Raw genomic sequence first — 18,728 nt, 5'->3', positions numbered from 1 at the left:
TTATCCAAAATTGCCCTGACGCTCGTACCTCCTTAATATAACTTTTCTAAAATAATTTATCTCAAATATAGAAAAACTATTTACCTCTCTTAATTAATATTACTAAAAACATGAATTAAATTTAAAGTTTGTACAAGTTTCATAAAACAAACAAAACAAGTGAAAACAAACAATTGACTGAGTTAATTGTTGAAATACCATGCATAGTCAGTGTTGATTTCTTTATCACATTACACATACAAACATGTGACACATACATAACTGATAATCAAGTATAGTACATATTATAAAATTTCCGCATAATTGGCGCCCTCACGAATAAACAGAGATGTTTACGAAAAAATGTTTCAAACAAAAGTTGTTTAATTTTTGATAAGGAACATTTTTTACATTTAAACTTTTGTTCTATCTCGAACGGTTTACAAGATGGGTCCTAGGGACCCAATACCCAATTGACCTATGATGCTCATTTATGAACTTGACCTCACTTTTTACGTCCTGAGTACGCTGTAATTTCAGCTCGATATCTTTTTTCGTTATTGAGTTATCGTGTCCACAGACGGACGGACGGACAACCGGAAATGGACTAATTAGGTGATTTAGTGAACACCTATGACAAAATTTTTTTCCTAGCATCATTATTTTTAAGCGTTACAAACTTGGGACTAAACTTAATATACTATGTGTATTTCATATATACATGGTATAAAAGACGTTTATGGTCGATTTTGATATTATTGTAATTTGAATACATTTGAAGTTTAATTTTTTATACATTTTAATTAATATTGAAAAATTAATTAAAATTTTCCGCTACAGCTGTTAATTAATAAATGCCTTGTGGAGAAGCATCTACAGAAAAATTATTGTAATAAATTATATGGTCGAAATAAACTATTGAAACAAATTTTCTTGAATAAATCAATGTTTGCTTTCTTTTTTTTTTCTAAGTAACAAATCATTATCTGTACGAAACACAACATAAATATTAATAAAAATTCTAAAAGATATATATTACATTACACTTCTTGAATACAAGACTATACACATCTTATACATACAATCATGTATTACACAAAAATCAATTATTTTTTGTTGTTTGCATTTTGATATATTATTACATATTTTATTTCCTTTATTTATACTGAGTATTCGATTTTAGTTTTCTTTACATTACAATTTTGGTTGCATATTTAAATCATTTTAGTAAAATTAAACTAAATATTTAAAAGGAAAAAATTAATACATATTTGAAATTTTCCACAAATGTTTATTAGGTTGTAAAAACTTCGTAAAAGAAAGTTAACCTCTCAGGGGCGTACCTTACCCGCTTTTTAGGGGGTAGTTGGGGGATTTAATCAGTTTTTTGCAAATAAGAAAAAAAACTATGCATCAATAAAAAAATCATCGTCATCAAATTCAAATTAAAGTTCTAGCTGAAGTATTTGTGTACTTTTTTGTATTTTTTCGACTTTCTAGCTTCAAAGTTGACCGAGATATGCCAATTTTAAAATAGAATTTTTTTGGTCATTCAATCAAATGAAAAAGAATCCATCTTGTAAACCGTTAGAGATAGATCAAAAGTTTAAATGTAAAAGTTATTACTTATAAAATAACTTTTATTTGAATCATTTTTGCGTAAACATCACTGTTAACCCGTGAGAGCGCAACATAGGAAAAAACTTTGGTACATTTTTTCCAAAACTATAAAAAGAAAGTGTTTTTGTGGAAATTTTCGAAAGTATTTTGGAGACGCCCTCACGGGTAAAAAGAGATGTTTAGAAAAAAATATTCCAAACAAAAGTTGTTTTTTTTTTATAAGATATAACTTTTATATTTAAACTTTTACTCTCTCTCTCTCTCTCTAACGGTTTACAAGATGGTTTTCGAAAAATTCAAAATAGTAATTTCTAGAATTGTTTTTTGCTTTTCTAGAATGTTTCACAAAACCATTAGTTGAAGTTAAGCTGAATAAAATCAACACACTTTTTTTATAGTTTTGAAGAAAATGGACACCAAAATTTTTTCCTAATTTGCGCCCTCAAGGGTAAACAGTGATATTTACGAAAGAATGCTTCGAATAAAAGTTATTATTTTTTTTTGTTAAATGTATTGTTATATTCTTGGCTGTCCACGAAGGACACACTTAGGCTATAGAGCCCATTTTGATACCATATATGTGTTTTTCCACCTTTCCGTTGATAATTTCATTTATCAGCTCCTCAAGAGGCTGAGTGCACCTTCTGCATCAGTAATAAGTATACCTACACAAAATTTAGAATTTTCTGCCGATATGTCAATAGCGAGACGACAACCATAAGCTTATATAAAAGAAATCATTTTTTTATGTTTATCTTATTGCGAATTTTATTTATATAAAAATATGTTTTATCAATTACTTTGTATTTTACAAGTATAAAAGTAATATTGTATACTATTTCAGTAAAATAATACTACAATGTAGGTACTACAACAATGTATCTATGCATGCATGTATGTATACTTCAATAATACATTTCATTGTTGTGTGGTTTTTAGTTTTATATGCTTGTAATTTGATTTGAAGTATTATTCTTCCGTACAATATTTATGGATTATACTACAATAGTTTAATATTATAGTATTACTAGCTGTGAACTACCCACTTTGCTGGGCAACATCCCCACTTGCACCCCTCCCTCCACATTTCCTTGCGTGGGATAACAGTTTTGTAATGTACACGTCATGCTCTTTTATTTGATACCCCACTTAGGTATATTTGTAAATATTCGATAATTCCTTCCCACTTTCTCGCTACACCTTTCTACCCTCCGAAGGTTAAAAGTAGATAAAAACAATAGATCTTTGAAGCTGGTTGTATATCGTGTCAATATTTTAGCTTAATCGATGCACAACTTTTTTAGTTTTTGAAGCATATCCCTTTCAACCCCTATTTCAACCCCTTACTCTACTATAATATGGATGTATTATACATAAAAACCTTCCTCTTGATAAAAAAAACCGCATCAAAATCCGTTGCGTAGTTTCAAAGATTTAAGCGTACATAGGGACATAGGGACATAGGGACAGAAAAAGCGACTTTGTTTTATAATATGTAGTGATAGTGCAGTATTATTTTAAAGGATATATTACACCAAAACTTAAACTATAATGCTTTATATTGTTTGTATTACAAGCTGTTACTTTAATACTTATCATTCATGTAGAACTAGAAAATTATAGCGATACAAAAACATTCATTAGTTGTAAAGATCCCCAGAAATTTACGCCGAGGCCATTTGCCACTTATTATTGGTAATATAGAAGCAAGTTACTCTTGTCCATAATGCACTAAATTACAGGAGTAATTTTATTATTTAAATAGGTGCAGTATCACGTGCTGAATGTAAATGCACAAAATCCTTACAAAAAAGGCGAGAGAAGTGCCTTCATTTTAAGAAAAACCGTTTTAGGTTATATCTTCATTACCGTATAATTAAGAACAAAAATGGTAATAACCTTTATTGTAGATAATTAAATTACCTACCTTTTTTTAAAAATATTTTTTTTTGTATCACTAACCGTTTATGACTTAAACGACTACGACGATTTACTTATTGACTATTTGACCGATATCTCTTCTAATATTTGTTTAAATAAGTAAATGATAGTAACTTAACGTTTAAATCTGCAAATTTTCTAAAACTTTTACTCTAAATCTTTTTTTACTATAATTAATATTTATGAAATTATAATTAATGTTACAATCACCGGGTGCAAGATTAATAAAAAAGAAGTATTCATAATGCAATGCAATAATTGCAATGAAGAAGAATATAGGTGAGCTAAAAAATGAATATTTATAAAGGAAGCGCCTGAAGCTCCCAAAGTGAACAAACCTCCAAGTTATAATATAATTTGGACATTAGCTTACAAAATGTACATCGAAATTTCTATGTACATAAATAACGATATATTATTTATATATAGAGTGGCCCTGAAATGTTTTTACAACACATAAGTTGATTTGAAACTTAATTTTTGTCTTAATTTGGCTGCTGCATAAGATTAACATTAGAAATTCTGAGCAAACCTTGAGAATAATCAATGTTTATGAACAGCATTCTTAATATCCTTGACCTCCATGGCCGTAAAAATTAGAGGGCTTAAGCTACAAAAACCCCACATTTTACGCCCATGAATAGATATTACTTATAAGGTTGGTACAAGTTTTTTTGTATGAAAAACAGTGTTACCACATCTTTTATCAAAATCGCGCTATCCGTTCTTTATGGAAGCTATGGAAGAAAATTTGAAAATTGCAACTTCAAGATCGTATTGTGACAAAACGGAGTAACATTCATTAGGCCAAGTTTAGCCAAATCAACTTATTTTAAGTTATGCTATATGTTATTACCCAAGGGGCTAACAAACGATGATCAATCAATTGAATTCTTCCTGCAAGGAAATAGGGCTGAACCTAAATCGTAGGAACACAATGGTCATGTCAAATGGCCAAATGGCATTGATATACATAAACGGAGTTTCCCTTGAATATGTGCTTCATAAATACTTTGGGAAAATAATTACGATCCAAAACAATTTAAAATATATATACAATATACAATGGCTGAATCCCAATAAGCTTAAAAAAAAGGTGATGGATACGTGTGTCCTGCCAGTAGTAACGTACGCCTCCCAGATTTGGGCCTTAACAAAAAAAAGAACAAAGCATGCTTAACATCAAAAGATCTCAAAAATTCCATCTCGAGATATAAGATACAAAACAAAAATCAAAGACGTGACTTTAAAAATTTGAAAGTTGAAGTGATAATGGGCTGGGTATATATCGAGAATGGCAGGAGAGCGAACGACTTTCAAGAGCACTGTATAGACGCCGTATAATTGTAATAGGAGAAGAGGGTGCCAGGTTCTACGATAGAGGGACGAGATAGTGAAATTTGCAGGTAATCAATGGATGCGCGAAGCCGCAGACAGAGAAAATTGACAAATATTAAGGGAGGACTTTGCTCAGCCAGTGGACTGATTATGGCTCTATTATTATATGTAGTACAGCGTTGTAAAGACATTTCAAGCCACCCTGTATAAAAATATACATGTACTTTGGGTCGATTCCTTCAAATATTATTAATTGAAAGAGATAGACATCCAGTGCTACTTACCATTATAAACCATCATGATGTTTCTTGATGGAATAAACATGCTATTGTTTGTGACGGCATTATCGTAGCTACGGCATCGGCTTCTCTTTACATATGATAAATGCAGTCATCTTCGATTCAAAGATGCTGTATGATTATTATCTTAACGTTATGTCAGTAGTAAATACAACGCCAATAACAATAATCTCTGTAATAAACACTTACAAACAACCACCCACTATTACACTTTATTATATTGGTCTTGGTTCAGGTGTAGTATTTGATCGCCATTTCAGAACTGTTTATTTTGAAATTGAAAATTTGAAAAACTGCTGATTTTTCTATCAGGAAGCATGGAATATATTCTTTGAGTTTTATATTCAAATAAGAAAACAATGAAAGTAGTTCTACGGCGATTAAAATATATGAAGAAATTTACAAACCTTGGAAAATGAGTAATTAAATAATGCACACACCATGTTACAATTACTGAGATAACTGCCATTAAAATTAACATATTTTACAAGTACAGGATGAGAAAAACGTGGGAAAATATAAGTCAAATTTTTTTTCTTGGTAGAAAAATCACTATCTTTATGAAAAACTGATATTTACTAGAAAAGTGTAAAAAAATTAACAATTATTCACCATATAGTTAGTTTCAATGAAAATTATAAATAATCACATATTTAGATGATAAATTTAGTGGAGGGGATGTCGAAAAAATTGTGTGCACATGACAATTATAGTCGAGTATTGTGGTTGTAACAGAAACAACTATAGTAGTATTGTAAACATCAGATCATAAACTGAGTATTGTGTGTGTGTGTCTGTAGTAAGTTTGCACTGGTGCAGTATTAAACAAAAGTTATAAGACATTGCCACTACAAGTTCATATACTCTTATCATTTCAATAAGCCAAAGCTTTATCGCAATATTGTAGCGGAGTAACATCCTTAAGGTAGTTTCTCAAAAAGTGAATGTGGGATCATACTTGTGGGGAAATTAGTCAAAAATTAAGAGTAAAATATTTTGATATTCGAATTTTTGAAATATTGATGCTTAAAGATTTAGAAAAAATCACTTATGGAAGAAATAACACACAAATGCATGCAATTTCATGACTTTAAATGTATTTGGTAGAAAAACGAATTCCACTTGCTATAATTTTCTTGATGGGAAAATATTTGCCATGCTTTTAGCTAATAAATATTAGTTTTCAAAATTATTTCTTAAGAAAATAAGATTTTTAACGTCTCAACACAAACTTTAATAGCCCAAATCTATACATTTAATACCGTAAGCTACTCACCAAACTCAATCATTACCTTAAAGATACAAAATTAATTAATAAACTATAATATTTATGTAATTTACTATACACTGTATATTATTGGCTGTATATATGACCTAAGTTGTTTAACGTACAGCCGTTAAACTACAATAATAAAAAAAAAAAAAAAAAAAAAAAAAAAAATACCGTAAGGTGTATTAACAAATTTACCTGCTTATAAAGGGCATTAATGAGAATGCATATACAAAATTTTCCTAAGAAAAGGATTTTTTTTCCCTAATATAAATCAAAAATGCAAAAATTATTATGTATTCAAGAAAGCAAAGCGCTCGTCGCTCGACACCTCGAAAATGGCTATTTTTAAGGCTTGGAAAAACCAAGATATTGGAAAATATATCGATCAATTTTAAACTTGTTATTAAAAATTTGTCTGATCCGCTGAAAATAAAATTCTTATGGCTTGCAGATTTTCAATCGTTCTGAAACGACTGTCAAATACTATGATTGATTCTAGAGTCAATATTTTATGGTATAAATGTAAATGTTCGCTCCAGTTCATATGCTTATATTCCGTTGATTTTATAATTATACTGGTGTGTAATTAAATTGCTTTCAATTAGTGGTATTAAAATTGTCGTGACGTAATGGTTTTTAGGAATTAACTTTGATTATAAGGAATTTTAATAAAATACAGTAAAATCTCGATAAGTTGAACCTCGATTACCTTAGAACTATAACTATGTATTAAATTAGGAGCAACTTAAATCTTATAAACTTGAGCAGTGGGATGTGTAACAAATTACCAAATGAGTAACGAGTAACACACACTATAAGAGTAATAACGATTCATAATCAATAGCTAATTCATACTGATGATGACTACATGGTAGTTGGAATACGTATTTGTATTTTACACAAATTGATCAAGGAAATTCAAAACATTTTTTCGAAAAATTGCATTTAATCGAAAGAAAACACTTTCAACAACTTTCTTATTTTGACTTTTATTCTATCTTTTACCGTTAAGGATCTAAATTGACTGTTAAAGAAACTCGAAGAGCTAGGTCCAAACTGATATCAGAACATGATGTCTCCCATCAAACTCTGCAACTTTTGTTTAAGTTATTTTTTGATTGGTTAACTACAAAATGAGGTAGTTAGGTTTACAAATTAAAATAGTCCACCCTATCTATATACAGAGTATAGAAATACATAAAATAAAATTTTGTATAATTGAACATAAATTTCTGAGTTTTGCACGTTACGTGTTTCACGGAATATAAACTATGACAATTTTTGCATTAAAAAATCGTTTGACGTGTACATTTCTCGGTACCTTTAGTCAGTTTTTCTTCGGGGAAAACTTGATCAATTACAAATTAAATTTACAAAATTTAATAAACCACTGACAAATTTTTCGGATGCGGAACCCTGAACACGTACTTGAAACATACCTTAGAACACTCTACTTTAAATTACTATTTCCTTAAAAGTCTTTTCCAAACTAAACCGATTTTGAAGATCATCGACAATTTTTTAGTTTTTTTGGATACGGAACCCTAAACTCCATTAAATTACCTTTCAAACGAATCACAATCGGTTCATTCGTTTAAGCGCTACGATGCCACAGACAGATACACACACACACTCACTTACATAGCGGTCTAACTTATAACACCCCTTTTTTTTAGTTCGGGAGTTAAAAATATATTCAAAATCGGTTCATTCGTTTAGTCGCTAAGATGCCACAAGCAGTCAGATACACATACAAAGCGGTCAAACTTATAACACCCCTTTTTTTTTAGTTCGGGGGTTAAAAATGATAAAAACCCAAAAATATAGAAGACATAACGTAATCAATAAAACAATATTTAAAGGAATTAGATAAAGAAACAAATTGAAATAAAAATAATATGTAATAACATTTGGTGTTAATATTAAATATTGAACGACGATATTATATAAGTAATAAGTACACATAATAATATGTAATTGATTAAATCATCAATTATGGTTCATAAAATTCAATTAACACGCTGTAAACGAGCTGTGTAGAGACGAGTTGAGTTGAGTTGTGTTTGAGCTGTAGCTAAAGCCATCATTATCGATAACATTCAATATATACTTCACATTTCTATGTAGTACATGTGTGAGCAAACATGATCGATAATAATATTAAATTAGAATGGACAATATAATATATTATGTGTATTTAACATATATGTAGATACAGGGTTGCACCCACCATTAAATAATTTAATTAATGACATACATTTAATAGTATAAGAAGACGGTATAAGATCGATCTTCGTCTATCTGATACCCAGATCATACATATTGTTTTTATTGATTTTCAAACACTCCTATCATACTTTTTCAATCAAAAAGTGTTCCTGAATATTTTATTTTAAATGAGTTGTAATAAAATATTCCATGAATGATATTTTGCTTGCAAGGCTATATCATTATTTTTGTAATTAAATTATTTTTCTTCTGATACCAATTTCGACTTGTTAACAGATCGATGTAAATCTATTCATACTGTACGAACCGGTGGTTCAATATATGTGAATATAACGATCTGTTAACCAATCGAAATTGGTATCAGAAGAAAGATAATTTAATTACGAAAATAATGGTATAGGCTTGCCTGAAAAAACCGTTCGTGGAAAAAATTAATTAAAATTACTTTATTTAAAAATAACCATGAACATTTTTCGATAGAATTCAATAGGAATGTTTAAAAATCAATAAAATTTCATTAAAAGTATGCCCAATTGGTTATCAGATGGGCGAAGATCGACCTTATACTGTCTCTTAGATCATAACTTAAAACATCTGAGCGTCTAGATGCGAGAAGGCGTTTCAACTTTTTATTAAATTTTCTATTAGGTGGGTATCAAAACAACCAAATAGTAATCAGAGTACGGTAGGATGAAAAGCCAAATCTAAGACCCCAACGAACAAGTGTCAACTAACTTTCTCTAAGAGGTGTAGCTTCTCTACTAGAATCCTACTTTCTCGAATTTAAAACAATGAAACATTCCTGACTGGAAACATTGCTAGCTTAAAAATTTGGCAAGACAATCGGATTTTAATCAAATTCAATCTTTTTATATGTTTGGTTTCCCATATTGGTTGAAGTAACACAGTCACATATTTTGCTTTCCGTATTTATACTCAAAATTATTATCTATCTCTTCATTTTCGAAACACGTCAAAATTAACGTATATCATGCTTAAACGTTGAAAAAAGTCTAGCTGAAAGAAGGCGTTTCAATGAGAGGGAGAAGACTTAAACCTTCTGTCCATTAAAACTACTATAAGGGTCCCAGAAATTATTTTTCTTTTAAAAATTTTATATATTGTACGGATTTTTTTTGAAGAAGCGATGATGATAAGAAATATAAGAAAAGCAGAAGAAATTTGTATCTTTTGCATATAATAATATATTAAGAGTATATTATAATAAGATTAATAAGAAAGTGATTTATAGATAATATTGATTTGATAACAAATCAAAATTTTACGTTTATTTTCTGGGCGCCGTAAAAGAAAACTCCCGCAACTGAGAATTTTCTTGTGTAAGAAATTGTCCAACAGAACATAAGGAATACAAGTTTTAACGTTGATGTAATCAGTAAATTTTTAGGGATGGGTGTCGACGATGAAAAACAACATATCCTATAACCTGACTTCAAGTTCGTGGTTCGTGAACCAAAAATCAGGTCAATCAATTTTACATATAAATAACAAACTCAAAATAATGATTTATATTAATAAAGTTTGAAAATTTTTACACAAATTTATTTCAAATGTTTTTTATCTGTTTGTGCAGACAAATAATACACAAAAAACACCAGTCTCTTACCATAAAGCTAAAAACTAATAATAATATACCTTTTCTCAAGCAAAAAAAACAAATATTCCTGTTTTTTTCGTTTAAAAAAACACAAAGGTAAAATAATAACAATGTTTTTTTGTATTGTCTACACAGAAAATTTTTTTTGTTTTTCATTTGAAGAGAAAAATGTATTTTCTTTTGTGCACCTTCAGTGTTTTTGTACCTCCTTTCCGATTTTTTTTTTCAATAAAATATATTTGCTTGAATGACCATTTCGTGTAGAATTGTCAAAAAGTTTTTTATTTTATTTTTATTGTTCATAAAAGTTTTGTTCGAGTGTTAAGTTTCGATAGCTATATATACTTCCATTTATTATATCGAATTATTATAACTTCTTTCGAGAAAAATTCAAAACATATTGTGTTTCTTGGTTTTATTTCTTAGGGTGACCTATACAGGTGTAAGCAATTTTGTTTATCGTAATTGAGATCATGAGAACTTTTACGATATCCTTAAAAATATGAGAGGAAATTATTAACGCATTTTTTCAAAAATTGACAAAATGTTTATATCCTGTATATATGAAATATTTTTATCAGGGTATACTAATTTTAGTACCAAGTTTGTAACGCTTAGAAATATCGATGATACGAGCAAAATTTTGATATAGCGGTCAAAATTATAAGACTCTCTAAAAATATTATCTAGATAATTCCGTTTGTCTGTCCTTCTATCACGCCAATAACTCAAAATCGAAAAGAGATAGCGAGCGGAAACATTAATAGCGTGCTCAGGTTTTACGTCCTGTGAGTCAGTTTGAGTACGTAAATGAGCAACATAGATCACTTGGATCATGTAAACCGTTACAGATAGAACAAAATTTTAAATATAAAAAATGTTCAACTTTTTAATATAAAAATAAACAACTTTTGTTTGAAACACTTTATCGTAAACATCACTGCTTACCAGTGAGAGCGCCAATTAGGACGAAATTTCCATCTCCATTTTCTCCAAAACCATGAAATTAAGGAGTAAGTAATTTGTAGGTAGCTAGTGGTCTTAAAATATTTTTGGAAAAATTGTGGTAGTAAATAACTTTAAAAATTTTCGAAAATAAAACAAATGGCGACCTAAAGGCCACCATAATTATGTTGGCTTTTTAAAATTAACAAATTTATTAAAAATAATACAAGCACTGACATTTTCGCACTTAGCTATATCGCATATAGCTTAAAAATTATTAGTCATTGTTTACTGAAATTTTGAAAAGAGGGATAGTAACATTTAATTGTTTTCTACGTCTTTTGTGACTATCATGTTTAACACTTATATTATACTAGCTTGATTCCCATCCGCTTCACTGGGTTTAAAAGTAACAACCACCGCCTTATAGCCTCCACCTGTTTAGATCCCACTTATCCACCTCCCATTACAATCGAAAAGATTCATTGAGTATTTCAGAAACGATGGCCATGAATTGTCTTACATTTACTATTTTAAATTTTTACAGAAATCTTGAATTTATGGTTCAAAATGTTGATCATAGATGGAGCAGTAAAGTGTCAGAATAAACTTAATTTTTCTTTTTTTTAATATATCTTAAATAATAGTTAATGTATAAAGATAATAAATGAGAACTCTAAGATATTTCGAAATAAATTTCGATTTTTGCCCCAATTTCCTACATCAGTTTTTTGTATTTTATAAATACGTATTTCGACTACCAAGTAGTCATCATCAGTAAGAATTAGCTAGTCGTGATTACTCTTATCATGAATGTTACTCTTTGCTAATTTGGTGGCGGATGTGCAATCCAAAAAACTGCTCTAGGAAATTGGGGAAAAAATCGAAATTTATTTATAGTTCATGTGTTATTTTGATGTATGAGCTATATTGTTGTGCAATTTCATTCAATTCCATTTGCTAGATTAAGCGTGAAAGCATAACAAACAAACAAACATCCTTACTTTCACATTTATAATAATAGGGATTGATCTATTTAGCCTATTCAATCTTTGAAAATTGAGTGAAAATGATTCAGTTTTTTATCAATTTACACGACAGTCATATCTCTAATGTAACGAAACGCTTGACGAAACAACTAATTTTCAATAATCTGAGTATTTTAAACTACTAATGTATATTTCCTGTTAAATAAATTTTTGAAAGACCTTATACGATGGTCAATGTTTCTATGGCAAAGATATTTTTTAGATCTTGTAAAACATCCATCACAGTCAAAGCCCGCATTTAAAAGAATAAATTTTAAATTCTTCCATTCATATACAAACAATTGAAGGTGTATAAAAATTAATGTTTTCTAATTTAAAACATAAATTTTTATGTTTTTTTATAAAATAAATAAAGTATCACTTCGATACTTGTTGTCAGCTCAGAAAGTTAGTGCGTTACTTGTTAAAGTTATTTACGAAGATGCTAATAAAATGTATATATGATTACTTACAGTATATATATATCATTACTCTAGCAAGTTTTTTTCTGCCCTACCCTTATCTTGCTTATTTCTTTATTAAATTCTATTATTCACCCCTCTTGTTCATGTTTATTATGTCTAGGTTTGACAAAAATATACTCACGGTCTAAAAATGTACCGCTTAGGAAAAAACAAGCCATGCAAATAATTTGAACGAAAAATATCATAAATTTAAATAATAAGTTTATTAGGCAAACATGTTAATTTTTACAGGTGTTCTCCTAATACTCTAGACAAATAATACTCAAAACATTATTAGGCAAACATGTTACTTTTTACAGATGCTCTCCTAATACTCCAGACATGTAATTGCTATTGTTAATACATGCATGTTTTTCTAATATTAATTTAAGAACTTTTGATTTTTTACACCACTTTTCTACGAAAGTTGTTGTTTTTAGCCTCGAGTATAGGGTAGCCATGGGCTACGGTAACTGCGGGAGGGGAATTCCTCACGGGTCTAGCTAGTATATAATATAATGGTATAATTTATTATTTATATTTCATGTAAATAGCAATAATAATGTAATGTAAAACAAAAAGTGTTATTTAAGAAATTTGACCTCTAAGGTCGACCTTACAACATTATTTTCATAAATTATATACCTATGTATATTTGTTTCTTACTTTTATACTTAAAGAATCTAAAATATTTTTAAGTTAATTTTGTGTAAGTATATTTTTACTTGTTGTACAGAGTTGTTCATTAATCAAATGATTATAAAATAATTAATATACGTTTACATCAAGTTCAAAGTCACTATCAAATATTTTTGTTTTGAAATGCAACATAGTTTTAAACTATTTTTTTGATTGGTTTTACCACTTATAAATATTATAACAAAATACTTTTGTGATTGTCACAACTACATGAGCAGGTATAAAACTTTTATTTAAAAAAATAAAATAATTATACCTGCTAATAGTAGAAAAACCAACTGCACTACCGATGCCTGTTATATGTACCAAAAAATTTGGTATATATGATAAAAATGATCAATAAGTTTATTTCAAACTTTCTGTACGTAGTTACAACAGTCTTCATGTAGTTGATACAATCACATATAGACTAGGCATGATATATATTTGGTCATAATAACCAAATCCTCTATTTAAAACAAACGCACAGATAGTTTCTTTTAATTCTATTTGCTTTATTTACACGATTATATATTCCAACTAAGTTCAATTTTATTTTCCATCAATGACTTTAAACTAAAATTAATCTTTTACATAGAAGTTATGATTTTGTTTATTTAAGTTCAGTGATTTTGTATCAATGAATTCATATTTTAAATTCAAATCCATTCTATTGTAAATACAAATATTTAGCTGTACTTGTTCCAATCATTAGGAAATAGTTTGAAAGTATTTTTACTCTATTTCAATATAAAACGGCCAACTTCGGGGTGAGGTTATTATTTTAATTTTTTTATAGTGTAGGTATTACATTTACAACGAAAACATTTCATATCTTAATTGTATAATGGATTTATTTAATTTGATCATATTTTTTAAATGGGAAAATGAGGCAAATATAATTGTTTCCCCATAAAAATCCCCAAAAGTATGAGGTGTATTGAAATTGTATATATTCATTCAGGTGTGGTAGTTAAACTTGAATAATATCAATGGTAGACATTTGTTGGACATTTCATATTAAAAATTTTATACCAATGATCGATGCTTCTTGTATAACATATATTTAAATCACTTTATACTTTGTTGGGTATACTTTTATTTTATATAAATTTACTTATAATATTTAATTTCTATTAGAGAAGTATTTTGAAGTTGAATATTTAAAAAGTTTTATGTATGTAGAAGAACATGATGTGCTTCATACTGTTCTAATCTTAATTAAAAGTTTTTTGAGTACAAATTTCTGTTTAATAAAGTATATAAGTATTAAATATATATAGGTAAGTACAGCACCTATGAAGTAAAAGTAAGAAGCACTGATAAGGTATCAACATGAAGCGTGTTCTACTGTTTTGACAATATTCTACATAGTTTCAATATTAATATACAGTGTGCTTAATTAAGTCGGAACCGAATAGAAAAAACGTTTTTATTAATTTTTATGAAAAAAAGTTATTCTTGATAAAAAGTCCTGCATATTGGAATAAAATATGAAATAATTTTTTTCATTTGTATTCGACGTTTGTTGAAAAATGTAAATTTTTCCCAAGATTATTTAAAGTAATTTTACTATATTGACAATAATAGGGAATATTCATGTATTTTTTATATTTTTTATTCATTGTTTACACCTATATAATATAGTAAAAAATAATAATACTGTTTAGTAATCCTGTAATTAAGTGTAAAAAAATATTTAAAACGCAGTCCTTTTGGCGCTCTCTGTTAAAGACGTATTAATATGTGACCTGTAAATTGGTGACAGTTCAATGTATAATTTACATTAAATAAAATAAATTTATAACACAGAATTTACACACGTTATTATTAAGTTTTCTAATAAAAAGCCGTAGAATAATATAATTCAATGTAATACCATACAAAATATAAGTAATTAATACCATACGGTATGTAAACAAATCTGACAAGCCACATACTATGACGTCACGTCCGTTTTAATATTTGAATTTCCGTTTTTGAAATTTTAGTTTCTCTCACTACATTTGTACTTTTATTATTTAATTTTAAGTAATTAAAAAGATATTAATTACTAAAATAATGGTTTAGTTGAAATATCCATCCAATAAAGTTACGGAAAAAAAATATTTGAACCAAATTTAAATTTCAGGAATATTCCCTATTATTACGAAAATTGATTTTAATTGTTAACTACAGTCAGATATTCAATATTATCAATGTACCATGAAAAATAGATTTTGTTATTTTCACTAACGCTTCTCTGCATTCGTAGCGATTCGTAGCACTCGTTGACAGATGAAGTCTATCAATTTGATAGCTTATACATTATTTGTTTTCGTGTTTGTTCTTATTCTACTTACTTTTTTCAGCTGATCCAAGGAACTTCTATTGTAGCTTTTATATAGGAAGAATAAATTTTTTACTTTAAGTTCTACTTTTTAAATAAATAATTGGCTTCCAACACATATTAAGTAACGTTCTAGAGCATGATTTAATGTTGTCGTCAGATGTCGTTTTCATCGCGCTCTCTACGAATAAAGTAGCATTCATAACTTATTTCTGCAGATCGTCGCGCATTTAATGAATGTACTGGCAAATTCTGTGACGTATCAATTTGTCTACGCATCGATTATCAATGTTAACAATCAGAAGAGTTAGTAAAAACAACAAAATCTATTTTTTATGGTAGATGGATAATTTTCGAAATCTGACTGCAGTTTTCAATTACAATCAACCATTCTCAATAAATCTTGCCGAATTATAAAAAATAAAGGTACTTTATTTTTGGGGAAATTTTAAATGTTCGACAAATCTTGTATGCGAAAAACTATCTGATTTTTTTCGTATTGCATTCCTGGCCATGAAGAAATTTTTATCAAGAATAACTTTTTTTTTCATAAAACAAGCAATAAAAAAGTTTCCCCGATGGTGCCGACATAATTGAACACTTAGTATATAGTATGAGATTCATTTTTCTTTTACAAGTGTTGTTTTATACTTTATATTATAGTAAAATATCAAGAAACAGTTATAGAGTCCCTTATATTGGTGCCACCTATAGATGTTATGGTATCATTTGAGAGAAATTTACTGAGAGATACAGGAAACGTAAAGCATGATATCAAATTTTTGCTTTTTGTAATTTCGAACGATTAGCAATAAATTTTAACTCAAAAAATAAGCTTAGATAGATGTAAAAACACGAAATTTGGAATTTCTCGTGATAATCTTCTGGTCTCTATATGCTATAAACATTGCAGCTTGTTTTTTAGTAGAGTAGAGTGGAATAAGCACGATCGATGGGTAATTTCGAACAGTGGAGCTTTGGGGTTTATTTCATGAAATTATTTCAACAAATGTTTATGTACATAATTTGATTTTCAATCATTGTCATCTCAGAACCTAAACTTGATTCAATAAACTATGATTTCGTTTAGTTCCAATAGAATTCTCCATCGAAAATCGAAAATCTATTTTTACTAACATACTTTTTTGGGAATTGCTTTAAATAAACTTTTTTGGGAAATAACTTTCTGCTAAGGAACCCTAAACTCGTACTTGAAGCAAAGCTAAGAATACTTCTCATTAAATTACCACTCAAACAAAACCAAGATAATCAAAATCGGTTCATACGTTGAGGCACTTCGATGCCAGAGACAGACAGATACACACATATAGTGGTCAAACTTATACCACCCCTTTTTTTAGTTCGAGGGCTAGAAAAAATAAATATTTAAGGATTTAATTCTTGTAGGAAAAGGGGTGAAAACTTTCTTCAGGGGAGTATTTCTGTTAAATATTTTTCTAAATAATGTATTTAAATACTTTGATTTTCAATCATTGACATCTCGGAAATTAGGCTTGATTCAAAAACATCCGATTTTGTCTAGTTTTAATAGACTTCACAATATTTTAAATTTTTTGTTTCTGTCTTTAAGAGGAACATTTATCCCCAAAAAAGTAATCATGTCTGTTACATTCTGTAAAGGTTTATTATACTTTAATAAGAAAATTTTCTATAATATTATAAAATATAACTTTTAGTTTAGACTGTACATACATAAAACTTAAGTAAGTATAAAACTTAACAATAACAGTATGTTATTATATAAGAAAGAAAATGAATTTAAAATTGCTTTTCTTTCTTAACTGAATATGTTTTAAGTTCATTCACTGTACCTACTGTTTATACTTTGTATATTATATTAGTACAGTTAAACTTTATAAAATTTGATCATCAGATGTTGTTTTGTTTTTAAAACATTATTAACATAAACGGTTTTTATTATATGAAGAAAAAGAAAATTTATTAAAATAATTTTATTAAATGCAATTTTATAATAATAATAATATTTAAATAAATTTAATTTTGTACATTTAATATTTAATTTTATCATTTTTTAATATGGAGAAAAATAAAAAGTTTTCGTATGAAATGTGTAAAATTAAAATTTTTTTGATTAAATTATTTGAATCGAGAAAATTATTAAAGAGCAATATTTTTCAAAAGACACATAAGATTTTAATTATTCAGAAAATTTAAAAAAACAAAAATAACTTTTATTTTTGATTATATTCCAGGACAATTTTTTATTAGTTAGTTTGATAAAGGTAACTGTTACCCAATAAATAACCCGTGCACTCCTGTAATCCGTGGGATCCTGTACCCGTGGCTAAAAACAACAAATTTCGGAGAAAAGTGGTGAAAAATGTAAACAAAAACTGAACATTAGTCAAATGTTAACATGAGATGTTTTGAAATTTAAGTTAAAAGTGAAAGTAATTTTTATTTTAATAAAATGTGTTGTGAATTTAAAATTTTTCAGGTATAAATATCGGCTCAATGGTCTAGGGGTATGATTCTCGCTTTGGGTGCGAGAGGTCCCGGGTTCAAATCCCGGTTGAGCCCAATTTTTTTACTACTTTTATAGTTTTAATATTGTAGCTAAATTTGTAACTGTAAAGATTATTGTTATATCCAGAATGAAGCTACAACCGAGTGTTATATACAGTTAATCATCATAATAATAGATGTTCAAGATAGTAAAACATTCAACAAGTTATTGCTGTAATCCATAAAGATTCATTCATTCCCAGCCAAATCTGCTTTATTCCTCCACAACGAGTTTTTCTAAAGTTTCTGTAAATTTTAAAACATATACATTAATTTAACAATCGTAAGGAAAGTCTACGTGAAATAAAAATGAAAGAACTAATAAATTTTTAATTATAACTTTGTTTCATTTGAATCTACATTTTATAACTATTATTTAAATATTTGTACAGTGTGTTTATCACATTTAATTTCAACGACAATAATAATTGATACAAAAA

General features: G+C 28.1%; 1 protein-coding gene and 1 non-coding gene across 5 annotated transcripts in view; both read left to right on the top strand.

Moving 5' to 3' along the window:
- LOC123296429 (peroxidasin) overlaps positions 1-18,728 on the top strand; it is a 493,576-nt gene that overhangs the window by 44,780 nt on the left and 430,068 nt on the right. The window lies entirely within an intron of this gene.
- Positions 18,232-18,303, top strand: Trnap-ugg. Its single transcript has one exon. It is a non-coding gene; the product is annotated as a tRNA-Pro (tRNA).

This window comes from Chrysoperla carnea, chromosome 3 (genome assembly GCF_905475395.1).
Source record: "Chrysoperla carnea chromosome 3, inChrCarn1.1, whole genome shotgun sequence".
Classification (NCBI taxonomy): Eukaryota; Metazoa; Arthropoda; class Insecta; order Neuroptera; family Chrysopidae; genus Chrysoperla; species Chrysoperla carnea.
Note: the sequence above shows the minus strand (reverse complement) of the source record. Positions and strands in the feature narration are given on the sequence as shown.